At 40.7% G+C, this 25,570-nt stretch overlaps 1 protein-coding gene across 1 annotated transcript in view; it reads left to right on the top strand.

Moving 5' to 3' along the window:
• Positions 1–25,570, top strand: part of LOC144370486 (succinate dehydrogenase assembly factor 1, mitochondrial-like) — an 88,662-nt gene that overhangs the window by 57,097 nt on the left and 5,995 nt on the right. The window contains exon 3 of the mRNA XM_078031287.1: positions 2,128–2,315. The gene's annotated coding sequence lies outside the window, so the exon portion shown is untranslated. The remainder of the gene's footprint in view (positions 1–2,127; positions 2,316–25,570) is intronic.

The following is a 25,570-nucleotide window of genomic DNA, read 5'->3' as shown; positions in this document are numbered from 1 at the left end:
AAATTACAGTCTTTGATATCCTGGCCTGAGCATTAGGAGGTGGGGGGAAGCCCTGGATGAATGTTATACTCCTGTGAGCTTGAGACTCTTCTAGATTTTAAAATATATAGGCTAAACTTCACCAGTTTTTGTCTTAGTAACATTTTTCCTCTGCTCCAATCTCTTACATGTAATATGTACCTTGAAAAAAAATTTAATCAAAACCAGAATATTAAGTATATACTACAAAACATACAATACATTCACCTGGATCATAAGAAATCACCATTTTTGCAGGTCAAAAGAGTTGAAGTTCAGCAATTTCCTTTGGTTTTTTAAAAAATTATGATAAATTTAAAGATATTTTTGTTTTTTATTTGTGATTCTCAATACCTCATTCTATAAAATAGAAAGAGTGTTCCAATGAATTAAGCAGAGAAGTTTGACTTTTTAGGCAGAAAAAGGCTGAAGAAAGCAAAAATGAGTAACAAAAATTAGATTTTTTTAATTTTAGTTATTTTTCTTATTTATTTATTTAGGTGGACACAATCTCTTTATTTTATTTTTATGTGGTTCTGAGGATTGAACCCAGTGCCCCGCACATGCCAGGCAAGCACGCTACCACTTGAGCCACATCTCCAGGCCCTAATTATTTTTCTTGTAAAGGTTAAAGTAGAGGAGACTTCCTTACCTTGCCAGATAACCCTAGCCTGTTTTGGGAAGTCACAGACACAATTTTGTTTTGCTGTGGTTGCATGGAAATTAAGCACAAACCACTCCATTTTGGTTTGATGCCCTTGAAGGAATGTGGGAATCCAGACCCCTCGTCTCTCCCTTTTTTACTTCCCAACCTTAAAACAAGTGGTTTTGCTCCATCATATGTGATGAATTACATTTATTGATTTCTGTGTGGTGAACCAACCTATCATCCCTAGGATGAATCCCACTAGATTATGGTGCATGATTTTTTTGGATATGTTTTTGTAATTGATTTGCCAGAATTTTATTTGAGAATTTTTGCATCTATGTTCATTAGAGATATTGGTCTGAAGTTTTCTATTTTTTTGATGTGTCTTTGCCTGGTATTGGAATCAGGGTAATATTGGCCTCATAGAATGAGTTTGGAAGTACTGCCTTGTCTTCTATTTTCTGAAATAAATTGGAGAGTATTGGTGCTAGTTCTTCTTAAAGGTCTTGTAGAACTCGGCTGTGTATCCATCCAGTCCAAGGTTTTTCTTGGATGGTAGACTTCTGATGTTCTCTACTATCTCGTCACTTGAAATTGATCTGTTTAAATTGTGTATATCATCGTGATTCAATTTGGGCAAATCATACGACTCTAGAAATTTTCAATGCGTTTGATATTTTCTATTTTATTGGATTACAAGTTTTCAAAATAATTTGTAAGTATCTTCTGTATTTCTGTGGTGTCTGTTGTGATATCTGCTTTTTTATCCTGTATGTTAGTAATTTAAGTTTATTCTCTCCTTCTCTTTGTTAGCATGGCTAAGGGTCTGTCAATTTTATTCATTTTTTTCAAAGAATCAATTTTGTTTTGTCAATTTTTCAATTGTTTCTTTTGTTTCAATTTCATTGATTTCAGCTCTAATTTCAATTATTTTTTATCTTCTACTGCTTTGGTGTAGATTTGTTCTTCTTTTTCTAGGGCTTTGAGATGTAATGTTAAGTCATTTATATGTTGACTTTTTCTTCTTTTTTAAATATTTACTTTTTATTTGGATATGATATTTTTATTTTTATTTATTTTTGTGTGCTGAGGATAGAAGCCAGGGCCTCATACTGCTAGGCAAGTGCTCTACTTCTGAGCCAAAACCTCACCCCCGCAGGAGGAGTGGTAAGATGCTGCCATCAAATTGTACAGTGCATTTATTATGTTTTAACCCATTGGTAAATTCACCATCCCACGTTGCAGGGCTTTAGCTGGAGAAGCCAAGGCTCTGCTTCTCATGCACTACTGATCCATGCCTTTACCTTTCTTTGTCCACCATAGATCATGTCCCAGCAGCACCTCTATCTCTGGCTATTTTTCAACCACCTCCAACCACTCCAGCCCTGTGTCCATACACTGCTGCCTGAGAAAATCTTCAGCCAGACCCATGTACTGACACTTACTCTGTGTTCTTTTAGAACATCCTGTGGATCTCGCTGAAGAGCTTCCAAATTAGAGGCATACATTCCTGAAACTCCAAGTGGAAGAGGCTTTGTTCTGATTGCACTGTCTTGTTGGAAGGCCTCCGATTGCCCAGAACCCAGTCAGGGCCTGGCAACAGGAAGTCAGAACAAGAAGATGCTGTCCACACAGCATGGACTCAGAGGTAGGAGCAATGTCAGAGCCACTCTGTAGCCACCCTGTGTTTATGTCTCTGTTTTGTATGGTTGGATCCCGAAGAGCATCTTTGTTTTCAGCAGTGAATTGGATGACCCACTAGACAGTCACACTGAAGGTAGGACACTATAGAAGCAGGTCTGTATAACAGCTGGAGGACACTGCTGCTTTTGAACCTGGGGATGGAGTCTGAGTGGAAGGATCTTTATATTTTTCATATCTTAATGACCTTGTGTCAAGAGATCTGATGCCATGACTTGGGGTGTGCTGTGTTTGTAACCACGTTTTCTAGCCTTACATGGAAAGTTGACCTTTGCCAGGAGATGAGCTCATTCTCCTATTGTCACCTAAACATCTAGACTTGGGCTATGATTGGTGATGTCCTCTTGGGCAACAAGCCCAGGAGATCTTATTTGGAATTAGTGTTTATTTCTGCCTAGACTTTTTCTCCTCTGCAACAAATTACCTGGGGATGGTCATCTAAGAGAAAGAGAAATTCTTTTCTCAGAGCCCTGGATACCATAGAGTCCCAGATCCAGGTGCTGAGCTTTGGACTGCTGAGGGCATTCTTGCTGTGTCTGCACATGGCAGAAGGCAGGAGGACAGGGCATGGACTTCAGGGGTGGAACTCTCACAGGCACAACCTGGAGGCAGGAGACAAAGTTCTTCTGTCATCTACCAGGTGGAGGGAGGGCAGTGCACCCACTCTCTGCAGGTTCAGGATGTGCAGCAGCATCACCTTTTCTTCCTCACTGTCAACATCTGGATAACAGGGCACAGCGAGGACTGATAGTTCAGGAGTGTTTTGTCTGGGATGAGTATGTGCCCCACCATTGTGGGGAGATGACGGGGGAATGAGAACCTCCTTCACCAGAATCCAGTTTATAGGAAGAAGGAGAATAGAGGAAACTTAGAGGAAGAGGGGAAGTGTGAGATTTGGGTGGTGGATGCAGAGTAAGACAAACAGGTGACAATGTTCTAAAGTGCTGGGTTTCTGTTCTCACAACTAAAAGGCTCAGGGGTCACTCTAATTAAACTGGGCTAACTGGGCTGCACGAAATAACCACACAAGAGACACAAATACCTTTTTCTTTGGGGTTGCTGTGATGGCTCCTCTAACCTTAAGGGTCCGCATAAAGAGAGAGAGCGAGAGCACGTGATGACCCCTTTTATTGAGGAGAAGCTATTCAAATGAGGCAAGGGGTCAGGTTTCAGGGGCTGAGTCTATCTTCATGATGTCCACTGTCAGCAGGTTGACTGACACCTGGGTAGGCCACACCCAAGGGCACAGTAAGAGGAGGGGACACACACAAGGCACTTCCATGGAAGAGTCTATCCTAAACAGGGCAAGGGGTTATATTACAAAGGAACAGGTGAGCATAGCTTCACCCATGGGGCTGTAGCAAGACACACCCATTTCTGTGACTGAGCACCTCAGCACCCAGCTGGGGAGTGTAACTCAGTCACCCATAAGGTTGGCCTCCCACATATTCCCCCTTTCTTAATATAAAAAAAGAATGTAACTGGGAAATTTTCTTTCAGTCACTTGGCTCTTGGTCCAAGGTCATCACAATCTGCTATTGAAACACAAAAAGAATTAGTAGAAAACATATTATCTTCATAACAGTCAACACAATAATCTGGATTATTATTACCTTGCCAAACACTCATCAGAAGATTTTTAATCTTTTCCCAATTTTATTGGGACGCATTGTTTTTGGCCATAGTAACAGACATTTTCATTGCCATAGCATTTAGGCCTCTCCATAAACCATAGAGCAAAGGGCTCACTCACATTATTCATTACATTGTCTTCTAGAACATCATTACTTAGTTCTCATCCTTCCATCAGCACTTATCTGACCATGAAGGAAGTTGAATGTAATTTAAGTCAAACATTAAGAAAATCCATACAATGTAAGTTTTAAGACATAGCCACAAAGGCCAAAATTGAATAAGCAAGGAATAATATTTAAAGTAGTCACTTTAGGGATTATGAGACCAGCAGTTTGTCTAGGTCTGGTTAATAGACATACACCTGTTTTAAAGCCTGAATATTAACTTCAGCATATTATAGTTCTGAAATATTAGCTGGCAAGAATTAATGAGGCAATAAGTTGTATTCTTATAGGCTACAGGATATTTATAATTTTTTCTTCACTCTCATATTTAAGGAGTTAATTAGGTCTGTCAGTAATACAAATACACTTGGAAAATTTATTTTAATAATCTTTCCAACAATTGTCCATAAAGGTAAATGTAGTCTTAGTCACTAAAGTCCAGCAAAATTGGCTGGCTTGAGTTTTTATCTGCTGTCTAAGTTTCTGTCACTGGTGTGGTCAATTTGTTGCTTCACTATTTGGCTACCTCAGTCCCGGGAGCTTGTGATAACTGGCTGGTGACAAACCTCAAGTCAATGTCCAGTAGCTCAGTTTCTTTTTGGAATGTACACAACTATTATAGGGTTTGAGTGGGGCATGCCTGTCAATCTACATAAGCAAGATAATATCCATAAGCCAATCATCTTCTGCCTAGTGTAACCATACTGTGAGAAAACTCTATATGCCTGTAGCTGTTAGTTGCAACTGAAGGCTATTCTAACATTTTCTCCTCTTCTATTAAATTTATTGTCAAAGGAGAACCCTGATGAGAAAAGAAAGGAAAAGGAAAGGCATAGAAAAAAAATGAGAACCAAGAAAGAGAAAAGCATCCAGACATGGCCCATTCCTGTAGCTGCATTTGTCTCCTGCTGTAGTGAGCAGGCAATCACTGTTGACTAGGTCTCTGTCACTAGGGTTCTGATCTGAGCTGGATGTGGGGAGCAAAGCAGCCATGGGGCAGGAGACCTCTCAGAAGGGGAGAAGAATTAGGCCTTTGTACCAGTATGTGGGGGGGGTGAGGTTCTTTGCCTTACCTCTGTTGGCCCCCAAATTTTCTCCTGATGGCCCCTCTGCGACTGTGCCTGTCTTAGGTTGTCCCTCCCTTGAGGAATCTTACCCGTCATTGGCTAACCAGCCATTCTCCGGGGCCAAACAGGGTGATGTGGAGTGTGCATGGCATCGTCCCCAAGAGGGCTCTCTGTCTCCTTGATAGATAATGCCCCTGTGGCCTCCATGCCAGCATTTACCCTAGGATCAGCAAACTCAGGTTTCTTCTCCAAGCTCACAGCACTGGGCTGGTGGGGATGCGTTTTGGAAGGAAGGAGAAAGGCCATAGACAGACAAACAGTAATATAGTGACAAAGCTGAGAGAGACAGATAAAGAGGAGATCCCTCATACAGAACTGGCCCTTAATTGGTGTTACTCACATCTGGTCCATAGCCGCCATCCATAGGGATGCGGAACAATCCGTTATTTCAACACTGTCTTTTTCTGAAAAGATACTTCCAGACAGTCTGCTTACTATAGAATCAATATATAGGTATAACTGACCATTACAGTCAGGACAATTAATCTTTCATGGGTGGACTTCCCAGTCCACACTGCAAGACACATTAAAGGTGGACCTGGGAAATGGGTCCATACAAGTCTTTTTATAATTTTTATTTACCTGACAAGCTCATGAAGCTGCATGGCTATAAATTCTGTAGCTGGAAATTTACTTTCCTGTGCCAGATTTCTCAGTCATTATAATGATGACTGGTTTAAACTCTCCTTTGATATCAGATTTAATTTACTGAATCATGTTCAGTAACATTAAGACTCTCAATATTACAATTTAAGAAAAAACTTTTAAAGTATTTTGTAAAATCTAGTGTCTCTCTGGGATCCTGTATTCCCCCTTTTCTTTATTTAATAAAATTGAGTAAAGGCTTGGCATAAGTCATAGTATTATTAGTTTAAGTTATGGATAATAGTACAAGTATTTAAATGACTAAGAATAGATTTACCTTTTATTGATTATTAAAATTTTTAATATAGACTAGTCGATCCATCCTAACAATTTAGAAAAAATCCTCAATCTTTTTGAAAGAAGGTCTCAAAATCTCTATATTTTAGAATATTATCCTTTAAATAGGTATCTCTTAATTGCCTTTAAAAAATATGATGAAGGTTATTTTCTGTGTAGGGAGCTATGTATAAAACTTACTGTATTTTTATGGACAATAGATCTAGTTAGAGAACTTATATAATATCAATGAATTTTTTTAAGTTTGTAACCTTTATTGTTTAAAATTAATATATAACTTTAATTTGGAGAACATCAGTCTTAATAAAATGTTTTTTAAAAAACTCTATAATTATCTAACAAACAAAATATGTAAAAATTAGTATCTCAGTGTCTTAGAATCAATCAATTTTAGTCTCTAAGGACAATTGTTAAAATCGGGATTTAAGTTAGTAGTTCAATATACTTAATGTTTAATCAACAATGTAAATTTATTTACCAAAACTAATATTTGTCTTAAACAGTAAGAATTATTAGGCAATAAGGATCTTACTTTAAAGAAATAAACTTACATTTTAATAGGTGGTTATCATGTCAAAATATGGACAAAATCTTTAGCTCACATTAGTATAGTTAAATTAGGAAAATAGCCTGAAATACCCTTAAATTAAGTATAGTCAGTTTAGAATATATAAATCTCTTTTTTAATCATTCTAACTTTTTACATCATTTGTTTAGATAATAATATAAAAATCTTTTTTTACTTAGGAAAAATACTTTTATCATTGAAATATGAATATAAAGACCTTGTTTTACCCAAAGATGATTTCTTTCTTCTTTTTAGGATCCATGTGTGCTTTTCTTTGTTGAAGAATTTTTTTCTTTTACAAAAAATTTTTTTGGTTGTACTTTGGAACAATTTCTGAAAACCTTAGAATCTATAAAAAATTATTGTACTTTGATAAGATATATCAATGAAAATATAGTTAAAATCCTTAGATATTTTGTAGACATAATTAAAATTATTTATCATCTTATGAGTTTGAACAGTAACTTTGAGAATTAGAAACTACTTGAAGATTGTATTTTCACTCAAAAGCAAATTTATAGTAAACACATTTATCTCAAATATCTGTAACTGAAAAGGCAGAGTATCTGATAAATGTAAATATAAAACATAAATTATGGGTTTTCTGTTGAAGAAAAACAATTAGGCAAATATATATTAACTAATCAATTAGGCATGTGCTAATTATTTTATAGATTAACAAATATAGGTTATCTAAATATCTAAAAATATATATATTAAGAATAAGAACATAACTTATAATTGTATGAACTTTATGTAACCATGTGGTCTTAAAATATTTGGATCCATTTTAATTTATTTTTAACTAGGAGTGCACTCTTCTATGTGATGTCACTTGATGTAACTGAAATCAAATCCTTGAGTATACATATTTATTTTTTATAGTTAGGAATGAGAATAAGGATTTTTTGGTCATCACAGGAACATTGCCGGCTTTGTTCCTGTATCGAGCAATTGCATCCTCATAACCTCCAAAATTAAAAGTAAAATATAAAGAAGCATGTTTGATATCTGTCATCAATAGAACATTATTTAGTAACACAACTATAGAGAAAAGTCAGGTTATTTAACTCAGAACTAACTTAAATTTAGGACTGCAACATAGAAACCTGTGGAATTAAATTTTGTGTGAAAAAGATATCTTTCATTAGCATTTACAGGTAGGCAATCTTAAAAATGCAGGCTCTGAATAGCTCTGGTAGAAATCTGAAACACAGTAGCACAAGTTAGTGGCTGGAAGCCAGGACTAAAAGTCCTGTCTGAGTGACTGTGGAAGAACCAATCAGAAGCCTGTGAAAGTGTGGGAGGTGGGACCAGGAAGCCTGCTCTTCTGGCCAGGCACCCAGTTGTTACCATGGTGATGCAAACAACATGGAGTCCGCTGCCCATTGTGGGGGCAAAAGTTCCCCAAGTTTTCCTAGCTGATTGCATTTTGTTTGATTTTGTCTGCATTTTCCCCCACCTGGCCAAGATCTTACTGCAGTAGCAGCTTGTTCTGTCTCTGTGACCTGCTATTGCAGCTCATGTATATCTTGCACCTTTTTCTGTGGCACGTGGGTGCTCCAAAGGTTTTTTTTTTTTTTTTAGCAGCAAACACTATCATTACCATCAGATCTTAAGTTAGTCTGTGTTTGGCATTTAGGTCAAGTAATTAAAGGGTTAAAAGCACTGTTGGCCGCAGGGGCTAGGACCCCATAGCGAGCAGCAAGCAGAAGCAGCTAAAGTCTCTTGTCCCCAGTGGCTGAGTTACAGCCATTTTGATTCATAGGACAATCATGTAGTAAAAAGGTCCATACATACTTTCTGAGTATTGACAAAAACAATAAAAAATTGCAATTTATTTCTCTCCAGGTAAACATCACATTTTCTCTCCCTTTTTCTCACACTCCTAGCGCAAACTTCTAGAACATAAAGGCCAAAAAATCTTTTTTTTAAGCTTTTTTTTTATGTAATGCTGAGGATCGAACTCAGGTTCCGCCCATGCTAGGCAAGCATTTTACCGCTGAGCAACAATCTTAGCCCTCAAAAAATCTTTTATAAAGATTTATAAAAACAATTTTTAAAAAAATCCACAAAAGCACGCTTTCCATGGAGAGGACTCAACTTAACAACATACCCCATCAATCATCTTAATAACTATATTTATTTAGAGTCTCTACAATTATACCCCAATATTAAAAATTTTAATGTCACAGATTTTCCTTTTGTTTAATTCACTTACTTTCTACAATTTTACCCACAATACTCTGCAATCCTAAGCTTCTTAACTTCTGGAGAAAACTTCAACTTTACTAACTTTCCTTAATATTTAAATTGGAGTCCTCTTAGGAGCCAGCATTTGTCGCTTTTGTCCCAGCGGCTTAAAGACCTTTCGCCCCACGTTGGGCGCCAATTGCCAGGTTTCTGTTCTGGAGACTAAAAGGCTCAGGGGTCACTCTAATTAAACTGGGCTAACTGGGCTGTACAAAATAACCACACAAGAGACACAAATACCTTTTTCTTTGGGTTGCTGTGATGGCTCCTTTGACCTTAAGGGTCCGCATAAAGAGAGAGAGCGAGAGCACGCGATGACCCCTTTTATTGAGGAGAAGCTATTCAAATGAGGCAAGGGGTCAGGTTTCAGGGGCTGAGTCTATCTTCATGATGTCCACTGTCAGCAGGTTGACTGACACCTGAGTAGGCTACACCCAAGGCACAGTAAGAGGAGGGGACACACACAAGGCACTTCCATGGAAGAATCTATCCTAAACAGGGCAAGGGGTTATATTACAAAGGAACAGGTGAGCATAGCTTCACCCATAGGGCTGTAGCAAGACACACCCATTTCTGTGACTGAGCGCCTCAGCACCCAGCTGGGGAGTGTAACTCAGTCACCCATAAGGTTGGCCTCCCACACTAAAGTGCGCAGCTCACTTTTTTGGCAGATGACGTAGGAAGAAACCAGACAGAGGGTAGCTCTGCAGAGGCTGCTACTGTGTGAGCTCACAAGTGGAGACAAGAGGATGGGACAATTTACATAATTCATTTAAGCAGCCCCAGAACACTCTCCCAGGGAATCCATCACCACTCCATAGCTGCTCCTCCTGCTGCCAGGCTGAGGCTCCATATCTCCTTTACCCAGATGCAGAGGCTGCAGGTGCTACTGGCACCAGGGTGTGTGACTAAGTGGGGGCTGCCCACTGTGTCCCTGATGGAGATGCCACTGGAGGGGTTTAATCTCTTACTCTGCAGGGACTGACAACCACTCCACCTGTCCAATCCCTAACTCATCAGGGCCATGGTCAGTGAATCACTAGGTGTGGAAAGACTGAGGAAACATGGCCTTTAGAGTCACCCAACCTCCTCATGCAGGCAGGACCACCCACTGCACCCAGATTTGCAGCCCTCTGGGCAAGCAGGCCTGGCCTCAAGCAAGGATACTGTGGCTTCAGGGATAAGCTGGGACACATCCAAGTCCTGGAACCCCTCAGCTGCTGTGAAGCCTCCTAGGGTCACATTTCTCAATCTGAGGATTGAAGGACATGGTGTGTCAAGATATATAATATATCACTTTTTGCACATATGCCACATTCAACCAAGTCCAATACCTATTCTGTTTAATGCAGTGCTCATGTGGAAGAGTTAAAAGATTAGGATTGTATGCTACTTATCTTCCTTTTTTTCCCCTTTGTGACTGAGAATCAAATAATATAGTCAGTTTTTCTTTTTCTGATTTGTTACAATGAGTTATATGTGAGACTAGAATGCATTTTGACACATGATACATAAATGGAATATAACTTCTCATTCCTCAGGTTGAACATGATGTAGAATCACACTGCTCTTATAATCATATATGCACATAGGGTAATAATGTTTGATTCATTCTATTATCTTTCCTATACTCATAACCTCTCCTCTCCCTTCACTTCCCTCTGTCTAATCCAAGGTACCCCCCAATATGGATTATCATCTGCATATCAGAGAAACCTTTGGCCTTTGATTCTTTGGGATTGGCTTATTTTGCTTAGTGTGATGTTCTCCAGCTCCATCCATTTATCAGCGTAAGCCATAATTTCATTCTTTTTTATGGCTGAGTTATATGCCTTTTTAAAAATATATCACATTTTCTTTATCCATTAATCTATTGAAGGGCACTTCAATAGATTAATGATAAAGAATGTTGGTTCCATAGTTTAGCTATGTGAATTGAGCTGCTATAAACATTGATATAGCTGCATCACTGTAGTATGCTGATTTTAAGTCCTTTGGGTGTATATTAAGGAGTGGGATAGCTGGGTCAAATGTTGGTTCCATTCCAAGTTTTCTGAGGAATCTCCATACTGCTTTCCATAATGGTTGCACCAATCTGCAGTGTCACCAGGAATGTTTGAGTGTACCTTGTTCCCACATCATCACAAACATTTACAGTTGCTTATGTTCTTGATAATTGCCATTCTGACTGGAGGAAGATGAAATTTTAATTTTGGTATACATTTTTCTAATTGCTAGAGATGTTAAACATTTTTCATATAGTTGTTGATTGATTCTATTCTTCTTCCATGAAGTGTTGTTGTACATGATGTAGAATCATGCTGGTCATGTAATTATATAAGCACATAGGGTAAAAATATCTGACTCATTCTATTATCCTTATTCCAACCATACCCCCTTCCTTCCCTTTACTCTCCTCTTTCTAATAAAAACAGAACAGGGCAGCTGCGTTCTGTTCCTTAGCCATTTATTGATTGTGCCATTGGGTGTTTTTTGTTTTTGTTTTTGTTTTTGTTTTTTTGGTGTTGAGTTTTTTATATATTCTGGAGATTAATGCTCTATCTGAGGTGCATGTGGTAAAGATTTTCTCCCATTATGTAGGCTCTATCTTCATGTTACTGATTGTTTCCTTTACTGAGGAAAAGTTTCAGTTTGAATCCATCCCATTTATTGATTCTTGATTTTACTTCTTGTGCATCAGGTGTCTTCTTAATGGAGTCAGTTCCTCAGCCAACATGGGACTACTTTTTCTTCTGTTAGATCCAGGCTCTGTGTTCCATTGCCTCAGTCTTTGGTGCACTTGAGTTGAGTTTTGATCAGGGTAAGAGATAAAGGTTTAATTACATTTTTTTACATATGGATTTCCAGTTTTCCCAGGCCCATTTTTTGAAGGGGCTATCTTTTCAAAAAATATTTTTTTTAGTTGTAATTGGACACAATGTCTTTATTTAATTTATTTTTATGTGATGCTAAGGATCGAACCCAGGCCCTCGCATGTACTAGGGGAGTGCTCTACTGCTGAGGCACAACCCCAGCCCCTGAAGAGGCTATCTTTTCTCCAATTAATGTCATGTGTATGAAGTAAGATTCCTTCCTACACAGGATCTATTCAATGAAAATGTAGGTCAATTGGAAGAAGAATTTAAGAGATTTGAAGTTACACCAAGAGTAAGAGTATGTGAAGCCACTCTAGACACTCTTCTTGTGGAGAAAGAAGGCATGCATGTGCTTGATTGGCTTTGACTGATGTTGTATCACCCTCAAATCATATCTGGCTGTTTCATTGCTGTCTGTGGCATTGTGCGCCTTGGGAGGGCTCCAGTGCTGGTAGCTTTAGCATTAATTGAAGGTGGAGGGAAGTATGAAGATGTAGCACCATCTCTAAGACAAAAGCAGTGTGGGGCTTTGAACAAAGCATCATCTAAAATGCAGCTGTGCTTCAAAGACTCCAGTAGGTATAGAAAAAACTGCTGCATTGTAAGTAGTAGTGCCTGATGCTACTGCCTTGGAAGTGGAACTTGAGATGGGACATAATTGGGTGTAGATATTAGCCAACGTGTTGGTGTGCTGCATGGATCTGATGGAACTCCCATAGAAGTCCTGGAAAGTGGTTTCACCAGGCCACAGAATGGACAGAATTACAGCATCTATGTTTTGGTGATGATCAACCTACTTGTATACTAAGCAAAAACTATTTCCTGTTTGGCAATTAATATGTGTTATGCTTTGGGTATGAGTTGTCCCCCAAGGCTCATGGGAGACAATGCAGGAATGCTCACAGTGAAGTGATTAGATTACAAGTGCTGTGACCTCACAGTTGACCTAAAAGACCCTGATGGCTTTGAGAGGGTTATTTGAGAGGACTAGGTACTGGGTGGTAACTGCCAGCAGGTGATGTGAGTCAACAGGAAGGAGGTCATGGGAGCCCGCTCGTATAGGTTATAATTTGTCCCCAGGAGCTTTCTCTGTCCCTCTGTATTCCTGCTGCCATGGGACAGAATAGCTTTCCTCCTTCATGGGCTTTGGCCATGAAATTCTGCCTTTGCTCAGCCCCAGAACAACGGTGCCAGCTGATCATGGACAGAAACCTCTGATATTGTGAAAATATCTTTTCCTCCTCTAAGATGTTCTTGTTAGGTATTTTGGTCACAGTGACAAAAAAGTGACCACCACAGAAAAATTTCATATCATTTTTACAGAAGACAAAACTATATCCTTTAAGTTTTAAAATTCTATCAAAATAGTTTTCCATATGACATCACATTTTAAAACAAATTAATGTTAACCAGCCCGTGGGGGTAATCACACTTTCCTAGAGGAGCGTCATCTTCTTTTTCTCTTAGCAAGCCTCCTGGGGAAATCACACATGGGCGGGAAGTTCTGTCTGCATCATCTCCAGGCTTTATCAGAGTGTTTACAGATGTTTAGAATATTTACAAATACCCTTCATTAGGTAGTAAAGTTTTGTTGCTATTTTTCCAGCACATATTCCACAGTACAAGAAAGGGCATATATTGTTGTTCTTATATAAATATTCTTATTTTATTTTTTTATTTTTTATTTTTTTTATTGGTTGTTCACAACATTACAAAGCTCTTGACATATCATACTTCGAACAATAGTTTCAAGTGAGTTATGAACTCCCATTTTTACCCTAAATACAGATTGCAGAATCACATAGGTTACACATTCACATTTTTACATAATGCCATACTAGTGACTGATGTATTCTGCTACCTTTCCTATCCTCTACTATCCCCCTCCCCCCATCTTCTCTTTCTATCCCATCTACTGTAATTCATTTCTCTCCTTATTTTTCTTCCAATTCCCCTCACAACCTCTTTTATGTAGTTTTTTATAACAATGAGGGTCTCTTTCCATTTCCATGCAATTCCACTTTTCTCTCTCTTTCCCTCCCATCTCGTGCCTCTGTTTAATGTCAATCTTTTCTTCCTGCTCTTCCTCCCTACTCTATTCTTAGTTGCTCTCATTATATCAAAGAAGACATTTGGTATTTGTTTTTTAGGGATTGGCTAGCTTCACTGAGCATAATCTGCTCTAATGCCATCCATTTCCCTGCAAATTCCATGATTTTGTCATTTTTTAGTGCTGTGTAATACTCCATAGTGTATAAATGCCACATTTTTTTAAAATCCATTCATCCATTGAAGGGCATCTGGGTTGGTTCCACAGTCTAGCTATTGTGAATTGTGCTGCTGTGAACATCGATGTGGCAGTATCCCTGTAGTACGCTCTTTTAAGGTCTTCAGGGAATAGACCAAGAAGGGCAATAACTGGGTCAAATGGTGGTTCCATTCCTAGCTTTCCCAGGAATCTCCATACTGCTTTCCAAATTGGCCGAACCAATTTGCAGTCCCACCAGCAATGTATAAGAGTACCCTTTTCCCCACATCCTCGCCAGCACTTGTTATTATTTGACTTCATAATGGCTGCCAATCTTACTGGAGTGAGATGGTATCTTAGGGTAGTTTTGATTTGCATTTCTCTGACTGCTAGAGATGGTGAGCATTTTTTCATGTATCTGTTGATTGATTGTATGTCCTCCTCTGAGAAGTGTCTGTTCAGGTCCTTGGCCCATTTGTTGATTGGGTTATTTGTTGTCTTATTGTCTAATTTTTTGAGTTCTTTGTAAACTCTGGATATTAAGGCTCTATCTGAAGTGTGGGGGGTAAAAATTTGTTCCCATGATGTAGGCTCCCGATTTACTTCTCTTATTGTTTCTCTTGCTGAGAAAAAACTTTTTAGTTTAAGTAAGTCCCATTTGTTGATTCTTGCTATTAACTCTTGTGCTATGGGTGTCCTGTTAAGGAATTTGGAGCCTGATCCCACAATATGTAGATCGTAGCCAACTTTTTCTTCTATCATACGCAGAGTCTCTGATTTGATATCAAGGTCCTTGATCCATTTTGAGCTAATTTTTGTGCATGGTGAGAGGAGGGGATTCAGTTTCATTTTGTTGCATATGGATTTCCAGTTTTCCCAACACCATTTGTTGAAAATGCTATCCTTCCTCCATTGCATGCTTTTAGCCCCTTTATCGAATATAAGATAGTTGTAACTTTGTGGATTAGTCTCTGTATCCTCTATTCTGTACCATTGGCCTACCCGCCTGTTTTGGTACCAGTATCATGCTGTTTTTGTTACTATTGCTCTGTAGTATAGTTTGAAATCTGGTATTGCTATACCACCTGATTCACACTTCCTGCTTAGAATTGCTTTTGCTATTCTGGGTCTTTTATTTTTCCATATGAATTTCATGATTGCTTTATCTATTTCTACAAGCAATGCTATTGGAATTTTGATTGGCATTGCATTAAACCTATAGAGGACTTTTGGTAATATCGCCATTTTGATGATGTTAGTTCTGCCTATCCATGAACAGGGTATATCTTTCCACCTTCTAAGATCTTCTTCTACTTCTCTTTTTAGGGATCTGTAGTTTTCATTGTATAAATCTTTCACCTCTTTTGTTAGGTTGATTCCCAAGTATTTTATTTTTTTTGAGGATATTGTGAATGGAGTGGTTTTCCTTATTTCCATTTCAGAGGTTTTGTTGCTGATATACAGAAATGCCTTTGATTTGTGCGTGTTGATTTTATATCCTGCCACTTTGCTGAATTCATTTATTAGTTCTAGTAGTTTTTTTGTAGACCATTTTGGGTCTTCTAGGTATAGAATCATGTCATCTGCAAATAGTGATAATTTAAGTTCTTCCTTTCCAATTTTTATGCCTTTAATTTCTTTCGTTTGTCTAATTGCTCTGGCCAGTGTTTCGAGAACTATATTGAATAGAAGTGGTGATAGAGGGCATCCCTGTCTTGTTCCTGATTTTAAGGGGAATGCCTTCAATTTTTCTCCATTCAGAATGATGCTAGCCTGGGGCTTAGCATAAATAGCTTTTACAATATCAAGGTAAGTTCCTGTTATCCCTAGTTTTTCTAATGTTTTGAACATAAAGGGATGCTGTACTTTGTCGAATGCTTTTTCTGCGTCTATCGAGATGATCATATGGTTCTTATCTTTAAGTCTATTGATATGGTGAATTACATTTATTGATTTCCATATATTGAACCATCCCTGCATCCCAGGGATGAATCCTACTTGATCATGGTGCACAATTTTTTTGATGTGTCTTTGTATCCGATTCGCCAGAATTTTATTGAGGATTTTTGCATCTAGGTTCATCAGAGATATTGGTCTGTAGTTTTCTTTCTTTGCTGTGTCTTTGTCTGGTTTCGGAATCAATGTGATGTTGGCCTCATAGAATGAATTTGGAAGGACTCCCTCTTTTTCTATTTCCTGGAATAACTTGAAAAGTATTGGTATTAATTCTTCTTTAAAGGTTTTGTAAAACTCCGCTGTATACCCATCCGGTCCTGGGCTTTTCTTGGTTGGTAGTCTTTTGATTACTTCTTCAATTTCATCCATTGATATTGGTCTGTTCAAATCGTGTGTGTCCTCCTGACTCAGTCTGGGCAAATTATATGTCTTAAGAAATTTATTGATGTCTTCACTATCTTCTATTTTATTGGAATATAGGTTTTCAAAATAGTTTCTAATTGTCTTCTGTATTTCTGTGGCGTCTGTTGTGATATTGCCTTTTTCATCCCTTATGTTAGTAATTTGAGTTCTCTCTCCTCTTCGTTAGCATGGCTAAAGGTTTGTCAATATTGTTTATTTTTTCAAAGAACCAACTTTTAGTTTTGTTAATTTTTTCGATAGTTTCTTTTTTTTTCAATTTCATTGATTTCCGCTCTGATTTTAATTATTTCTTGCTTTCTGCTGCATTTGCTATTGTTTTGCTCTTCCTTTTCTAGGGCTTTGAGATGAAGTGTGAGCTCATTTATTTGTTGGTTTTTCCTCTTTTTGAGGAATGACCTCCAGGCGATGAATTTCCCTCTTAAAACTGCTTTCATTGTGTCCCATAGATTCCGATAGGTTGTGTCTGCATTTTCATTTATCTCTAAGAATTTTTTGATTTCCTCCTTTATGTCTTCTGTAACCCTTTGATCATTCAGTAACATATTGTTCATTTTCCATGTGTTATTGGATTTTCCCTTCCTTCTTTTATCATTAATTTCCAGTTTCAATCCATTATGATCAGATAAAATGCATGGTATAATCTCTACCCCTTTATATTTATTGAGGGTTGCCCTATGGCATAATATATGGTCTATTTTTGAGAAGGATCCATGTGCTGCTGAGGAAAAAGTATATCCATTCGATGATGGTTGGTATATTCTATATATGTCAGTTAAGTCTAGGTTATTGATTGTGGTATTGAGGTCTGTAGTTTCTTTATTCAACTTTTGCTTGGAGGATCTGTCCAATGGTGAGAGAGGTGTGTTGAAGTCACCCATAATTATTGTGTCGTGGTCTATTTGATTCTTGAACTTGAGGAGAATTTGTTTTATAAACTTCGAAGCGCCATTATTTAGTGCATAAATATTGATAATTGTTATGTCTTGTTGTTTAATGGTTCCTTTTAACAGTATATAATGTCCTTCCTTATCCCTTTGGATTAACTTAGTCTTGAAGTCGATTTTATTCGATATGAGGATGGCCACCCCTGCTTGCTTGCGAGGAGCGTGTGCGTGGTATATTTTTTCCCAACCTTTCACCTTCAGCCTGTGTATGTCTTTTCCAGTCAGGTGAGTCTCCTGGAGACAGCATATTGTTGGATTTGTTTTTTTGATCCATGTTACCAGCCTATGTCACTTTATTGGAGTGTTTAAACCATTAATGTTTAGAGTTACTATTGATATATGGTTTGTACTTCCAGCCATATTTGATTATTTATCTCGTTTTTTTTTTTTTAATTGCGTTTGTTTCACCATGATTAGTTTTCCCCCCTATGTCTGTCTTTACTGAGGTACTTCCCACTGTTGGCTTTGGTTATTGTTTTCCGTTTCTTCCTCGTGAAGTGTTTTGCTCAAGATGCTTTGCAACGCTGGTTTTCTGGCTGCAAATTCTTTTAGTTTTTGTTTATCGTGAAAGATTTTTATTTCGTTGTCATATCTGAAGCTGAATTTTGCTGGGTACAGAATTCTTGGTTGGCATCCATTGTCTTTCAGTGTTTGAAATACGTTATTCCAGGATCTTCTCGCTTTCAGCGTCTGAGTTGAGAAGTCCGTTGTTAACCTTATTGGTTTACCCCTGAATGTAATCTTTCTCTTTTCTCTTGTAGCTTTTAATATTTTCTCTTTGTTCTGTATATTGGATATCTTCATAACAATGTGTCTTGGCATTGGTCTACTGTGATTTTGTATGTTCGGTGTCCTGTATGCATCTACAATTTGAATATCTGTTTCCTTTTTTAATTCTGGAAAGTTTTCTGTGATTATATCATCTAGTAGATTACTCATTCCTCTTGTTTGAATCTCTATCCCTTCCTCTATCCCAATGACTCTTAAATTTGGTTTTTTTATATTATCACATATCTCTTGTATGCTTCTCTCATGATTTTTAACCAGCCTATCTGAGATGGCTAGCCTCTTTTCCAGATGATATATTTTGTCTTCATTATCTGATGTTCTAGCTTCTACTTGCTCCACTCTATTAATGATACTCTCATTTGAGTTTTTAATTTGGTTTATAGTTTCCTTCATTTCTAAGATTATGGTTTGATTCTTTTTTATAGTCTCTATCTCCTGATAAAGATGCTTAACTTCTTCCTTTATCTGTTTATGTAATACATTCTCAATGTGTTCTTTCGCTGCTTGAATTTGCTGTCTTGTATCCTCTTTAAGGTTCCGTTCCATCTGTCTCAGGTGTTCCATGAGTTCTTTATATGACCATTTTTCTGGTGGTTCTATATCCTCCTGAATATTTAGGCTGCCCTGCATTGTTTGCACTCCTTTTCTTCCTTGCTTTTTCATGCTGTTCATATTGTTTCTTGTTCTGTTTGACTGCTGAGTTACTGTTTACTCCTATAAATATATTTGAAGCTTGGGAGGAAAGGTATTAGAAGGGATGGGTAGAAGTCACTAAAGAGAATAAGAGTAAGCAGGTAGAATTCAAGGAAGGGGGAATAAGAAAATTAAAAAGAGATGTAAAGACAGGAGAAAAGAAGGATAGAAAAAAATAGAAGATTAAAAGGGATTTAAAGAAAAATAATAATAGTAGAAATGGAAAATGAGATTTAAAAAATAGAATAAAATAAAATAAGATGGATTAAAAAACATTTAAAAAGACAATAAAAAAAATTTATAAATGCAGTCCTAGAGTTCGATTAACTGCTCTTCCAGTGGGTGGAGCTATGCCCACTGGGCCAAGTTTCTCCTCTCAGTAGGCGGGAGTCAATCACTGTGCAGCGGTACTTCCTCCCAGATTGGGCGGGACTCCATTCCTGCTGTTTGCTGTGTGGGCGGGGCCTTTTGCAGAGCTGGTCAGGGGTCATTTGCAGCACTGGGTTGGCAGGTGGAGGGTGGTCGTCTGCAGCTCCAAAACGCCAGAGGAGGTTCACAGAGTCGGGCCCTCGGGGCCGGGCAGGCAGCGCCTGCTCCCCCACTCACTGCAAGGGTGTAGGCAGCGGTCGCTTGGCGGTAGCCAGCGGTGGTTCACAGAGCTGGTCTGCGGGAGCCCAAGCAGCCAAGCAGGCAGCGCCGGCTCCCAAGTTCACTGCGCCGTGTGAGCAGCGGCTGGTTGAGGTTCACCAAGCCAGCCCGGGGGAGGGGGGGGGACAGGCAGACAGCCAGCAACTGCTCCCAAGTTCGATGTTACGTGTGGGCGGTTCACAAAGCCGGGCTGCGGGGACCCAGGCAGGCAGCTCCTGCTCCTAAACTCGCTGCAGCGTGTGGGCGGCGGTCGGCTTGGGTTCACAGGGCCCACCCGCGGGGGTCCAGGCAGGCAGCAATGGTTCCCAAGAACAATGCAGCGTGTGGCCTGCGCCGGCTGCGATTCACAGAGCCAGCTCGCGGGGACCCAGGCAGGCAACGACCGTTCCCACGAATGCTGCAGCGTGTGGGCAGCGGTCGGCTTGGGTTCACAGAGCCCGCCTGCGGGGGTCCAGGCGGTTAGTGTCCGCTCCTATGCTCACTGCAATGTGTAGGCAGCGGCCATTCGGCGGCCCCCGGCGGGACTGTGCCCCGCTCTGGGTTGCCGAGATTTAGTATTTTGTGACAATCTGACACCTCCTATTAAACTTACTAGTTCCAGGAAGGTCTCCTTTCAGAGGAAATTTGCTTGAAGTTTCCCAGCAGGACGCATGTGGGTGTATTAATGAGTCTCTCTGATCCCCTTACCACGGAGGCATTGTATGTGCTGCCTCTTCGCTGGCAGCCATGTTCTTCCCCCCTTATATAAATATTCTTAACAAATGGAAAAAGGCAATTTTTCTGAAAAAAAGATTTTTCTTGATATAGCTCTCTTAAAGAATTGGGAATATAGAAATCCAATGTAAATGTAAGAGAAGCATAAAAAGGTTTAAGTTCACATTTTTCTCTTTTAAATTATTTTAAGTAACATTAAGATAAAGGTTTACATTCATTATAAAAATCTTGTTTAATTTTATGCAAATGATTTAACCCTGATTGCTGCAATGCAAATTGAACATTTAAAAAATGTATTGTATACATGGAACAATAATATCTTGTTTGCCACCTGTGTACAAATTCCAACTGTCCTCAGATCAGTCAGGGAAGATGACCTTTGAGAAACACTAGTTACAGTGTCGGTTGGAGTCACTACTCAGTCTCTTGACAAGAGAGCCAGGAACTCACTCAGTCTCCAAGATGTGTGCCAAATGGCCTCCAATGATCTTCTCCATGAATGCTTATGAAATATGCATGTGAAAGAGGTGTGCAGAAATTCCGGAATAACAAAAATCGTTCAGAGGAAACACATTATTTGGGTCAATACACATAGAACCTTGTTGGAAAGAATCTCTCCATCTTCCTTAGCAGGCAATTGGCCCTGTTCCTAGTCCCAGTTTCTGCAAGCATTTCAGGAGCCAACCCTTGGTGGACTAGGTGGAAGTGGCCCTGGCCCAAAGGAGCAGGCCATGTTTTCACACACTGTTTTTTAATTTTTGTATTTCCCTCTTGCTCAGATAAATTCCACTGAATTTAACCTACCTAATATTTTTTTTCCTTTGAATATCAATTATGGGATACAAACTCAGAGCTTATTCATCTTAAAATAATGATAAGGGTGTGATTTATGTTTACATGCTATTTCCATGATTAAAACACACAGAGTAGGGATGTAGAGAGAGCTGACCAGAGTTGGCACTGCTTAAACAGCTCTGAATTCAGCTGTGGGCCAGGCACAGAACCACACTCTGGGTAGGTTCCTTGTTTGCTATGGGAAAATTCCCCCACTCAATCCCATGTCCCTCTAATAGTTAGAATCCAGTTCTCCAATAATGTCCCTGATGACCTTTGCAGGAGGGCAGGAACATACCCTCTTGCTGAGGAGGTGAGCAGACTTTGCAGTCTCCTAGAGGGTTGGATAGCTGTGGTGGCATCTATTAGTCTGAGAGGTCAGAGTACAGGAGCCTGGCCACAGTGATCTTTTCTGCCCAGTGGTGGACCTGGTCACCCAGGTAAGGAGCTGGCCTCCTCCTCTGCAGACCTTAGAGTCACCCTCATCACTTTGGTGCCCAATATCCTGGAGGGCAGAAGCCAGAGCTTGCCTCCCAAGGAAGCTATGGATCCCACCCAGGCCTACAAGCCTGAACACTACCACTCAGCCAGGCAGTGGCCTTTGTGGCTCCCAAAGCTTAGGGGCCCTCTCACCTCCACAGGCACAGATGAGCGCTTGCTGCTGAGAGCTGCAGGTAGGAAAGGATCTAACCAGCACTGGAGATGAGCCTGTGCATGGAAGGAAGAGTTAGGAATGGAAACTGATGCTTGGTGGGGAAAGGAAACCAAAGAGTAGCACCTGAATTCTGTTCCTGTCCCCAACACAAAACCTCTCCTTGACCCATGCACCTGGCATAATAGCCACAGCAAGCAACTTTTAGTACATCTCCTGGACAAGCTGCAGGGCTCTCAAAGGGCATGGTGGGCTGTTTCTACATTTCCCAGTGTTCATTCTGGGGTCCTGAGCAGAAGGAAAGCTCCTTTTATTTCAGACTCCCAACTCCAGGGGTTGAGTTCATGGCAACTTTGGCAAAAGCCACAATATGGACTTAGAAGATGGAACCTGACCCTTTTGGAGAGCCCCATCTCATGACCCCAGCTCCTGGGTCATGGAGCCCCACCTCCATGACCAGGTGACACCTTTCAATCCCAACATTGTTCTCACTGTCTCCCATGTTCATTGACCTAAGTACTAGAGGGACAAGAAGGAGAGCCACTGGGGCCAGCACAGGGGAAGAATCACAACTCCCCTCTCATCATGCACTGCTTGGCTACTGTCCAACCCTCCAGGAGACTGCAAAATCTGTGCACCTCCTTGGCAAGAGGCTATGTCCCTGCCCAGCTACAAAAGTCATCAGAGACATTATTGGAGAGCTGGACCCTAACTACTAGAACATCATGGAATTGAGTGGGGGAATTTTCCCATAGTGGGCTACTCAGTGGGTGCCCCTTGTCCTCCTAGCACCTGCACATTGAGGAGCCTTGTCCCTGTCAACAGACATCTCCCAGACTTGCACCCCCATGACCTACCTTGCAGCTACATGCAGGAGGCTGAGGTGGTAGAGGGCAGCTACCCAGAAAGTCTGAAAGATCTACAGTGGAATGTAGTGTGAGCTGTACCACCTCTGTTTGCTGACCTTGGCTGGACTTGGAGGGCTGCATCTTGCTTCCTATCTAAGCTCAGGATGCCTTACTCCAACCCCACTATCTTTACCTGTCCAATAGTTTCAATAATGGCAGATTTCTTTCCAGGATTAATTGGGATAATCCTGGTAAGGCCTCATTAATCTTCCACAGTCTGGTTCCAACTGACCTCACAACTTTTCTAACATTGTTAAGAATTTGCAGGAAGCATGCCTGCAATACTAGTGTCTTGAGAAACTCAGGCTGGAGAATCACATGCCAGCCTAAGCAACTGAGATGCCATAAGCAATGTAGAGAGACCTGTCATAAAATAAAAAATAAAAAACAGACTGGGGATGTGGCTTAGTGTTGAAGGGCCTATTGAGTCAATATCTGGTACAAAACAAACAAATAAACAAAAAACAGAAAGCATTTGCATAGTGTCTATGTTTAAGATGTTGGGTGGGGAGAGTTTATTTGGTTTCAGAGTCATATGGGGTTCCTCTACTTCATAGATGACATTAATACCAGACAACACTTCGCACACTCCAGATACAACCAGCTTCAGTGGGCAAAACCAGGTGTTTGGAGATGGTAACCACAAGACTTCATTTTATTCCAAAGCCTAAATTCCAGGTGGTAACCAGCTTTAGAAATGAGTCCAAATTTGATTCTTCTACCTTGGGATAACCTGTGAGGGCTTGACAATGAAGGGCTGGTCTACTTGCATTCCAACCCAGATTTCCAGGGCATTGAGGACCTCATGTATGATGACATGAACTGAGAACAAGGCTCTCCATTCCAGCCCAAGAAGTGGCCCTCCATATCTGGCTGGCCTGCCTATGGCCTGATGGATGTCATTCCTAGACAAGAGAGGACAGGAGCCTTTTTGTCCTACTTGCATGTGCTTCAGCCACAGAACTGTTTGTCCTAGACTTACGTCACCACCAGACATGTAGGGTGGAATTTCAACTTGTGCCAAAGAGGGGTAAATTGAGGCACATGGTCAGTGAGTGGCAGAGACAGGGAGACCCTGGGCCCAGTGCAGCACCTCCAAGAGGCATAACCTATTGGGCTTCAGTTCTGCCCCTTCAGTCGGCAGTTCTTGGCATACATTGCCAAGGAGAGCTCAGCACCCTGTGGTGTGAGCACAACATTGGAAGGGGCAGGTGTTGGCAGATGGAAAAAAGGGTAATGTGAGGGGCATTCTCTGACCTCTGTGAACTCCACTGTCTGGGTGGGTGTCAGTAGAACCCCCCTTTGGAGACCAAGTAATAAATGCATCTTTGTGGGAGCAGTGTATGGGCACATCGTGGAGCTTGGTGCTGATAACGCCAAGGTCACGGGTTCGATCCCCATATGGGCCACCAAGAGGTCTCAGTTCTGTCTGCGAGCTACTGGGTGCTGGACTCCACCTAGAGCAGGAAAGCCTGGGCTACCTCCTTGATGGTAGATGCAGCTCTCTCCAGTGTAACCTGCATTGTGTAACCTGTGGCTGTTGCATGAGAGGACTCTGCTCTTTCAGCCCACCAGCATGTCCCAAATGCAAGCCTGATCCTGGCTCTCTCAGTACCCAGGTATGTCCAGTCTCATACTCTCCTTCCCTTGATGTCCTCTTCCCTGACACCATTGCCTGGTACATAGGATTGCTCACCTGGGACCTGGCATGGGATCTCAGGAGGCAGAGACTGCTGTCATTACTTGAGGTCTCAGGAACCCTGTCCTCTGCTGGCACCTAGTGGGCAACTTGAGTTCCAAGGTCTTGGGTCAGACAAATGCAGGGTCTGTTTTCCTTCCTGCTTCCCTCCCTGCCTCTCTGCTTACTCTCTCCTCCTCCCTTCCACTCCACCCAGGCTGCCATCTACCAGATGTGGCTGGCCTGGGGGCTGGACTATCTCCCTCCCTATGTGTCTGTAACCGGGAAAAGCCAGTCATCATGGGGATGGCTAGACCTGATGGTGTTGCCAAGGCCAATCTGATAGCAAGAGGGCAATGGGTCTTAGGGCAGGGTCTGGGGCTGAGACTATAAGAACCAGACTATTGTGGTTCTGAGGTGATCTTATACAGCAGTGTGCTAGGAGTTCCCCACAGGACATGGTAGTCAGAACTGGAGGGCCAGGAGACCCCTTGACTCCAGGACCCTCCAATTATGCCTCTAAACTGTGTATCTCTAGGGATATAGGCTCCTTTTGCAGTGAAAAGGAGAAGGGTGGATCCACTTGGCTGGCAGTATCCCAGTGGGCACTTGGTACACAGGATTGCTGAAGTGGGGATGATACAATTGTGTTGGCGAAATCAGGGGCTGGTATGACTAGAAGGGGCAGCGGGGCCCTCGAATCTAGCTGATACATCAGCAGCCCTGCTGGGTTGGGGGATGGTGCTCTGTGTGTGGGGACCACTGGCACCTGTCCCAGGATCAAAGCACATCTACCCTCCTGTGCCAGTCATTTTTTGGCACTATCAGCAAATCCCGGGTTTGATGGTATTGTGTCCATGAGTTTCAGGCTTTGGGTCACCTAAGGAACTGAATATCCCTTAAATAGGGGAGTTACCTGGGGCCAACCTGTATATATCTGGTGTGGAGATGCTCTGCTGTTCTAACTTTTCAGATTTCAGGGAGAGGCAGCCATGGTTTTCATAGCATTCTTTCTCCCACACACCCAGGACCTCTCCCACTTTGCAGTTACCATTTCCTTGTGTCTGAAGACAAGTCATTATCAGGCTCTCTGTCTTCTCATATGGGCTGACCCCCTGGTACCAGAATCACCTTCCTCTCTCACATTCCA

This window comes from Ictidomys tridecemlineatus, chromosome 14 (genome assembly GCF_052094955.1).
Source record: "Ictidomys tridecemlineatus isolate mIctTri1 chromosome 14, mIctTri1.hap1, whole genome shotgun sequence".
Lineage (NCBI taxonomy): Eukaryota > Metazoa > Chordata > Mammalia > Rodentia > Sciuridae > Ictidomys > Ictidomys tridecemlineatus.
This window is presented reverse-complemented; position numbering and strand designations above follow the sequence as displayed.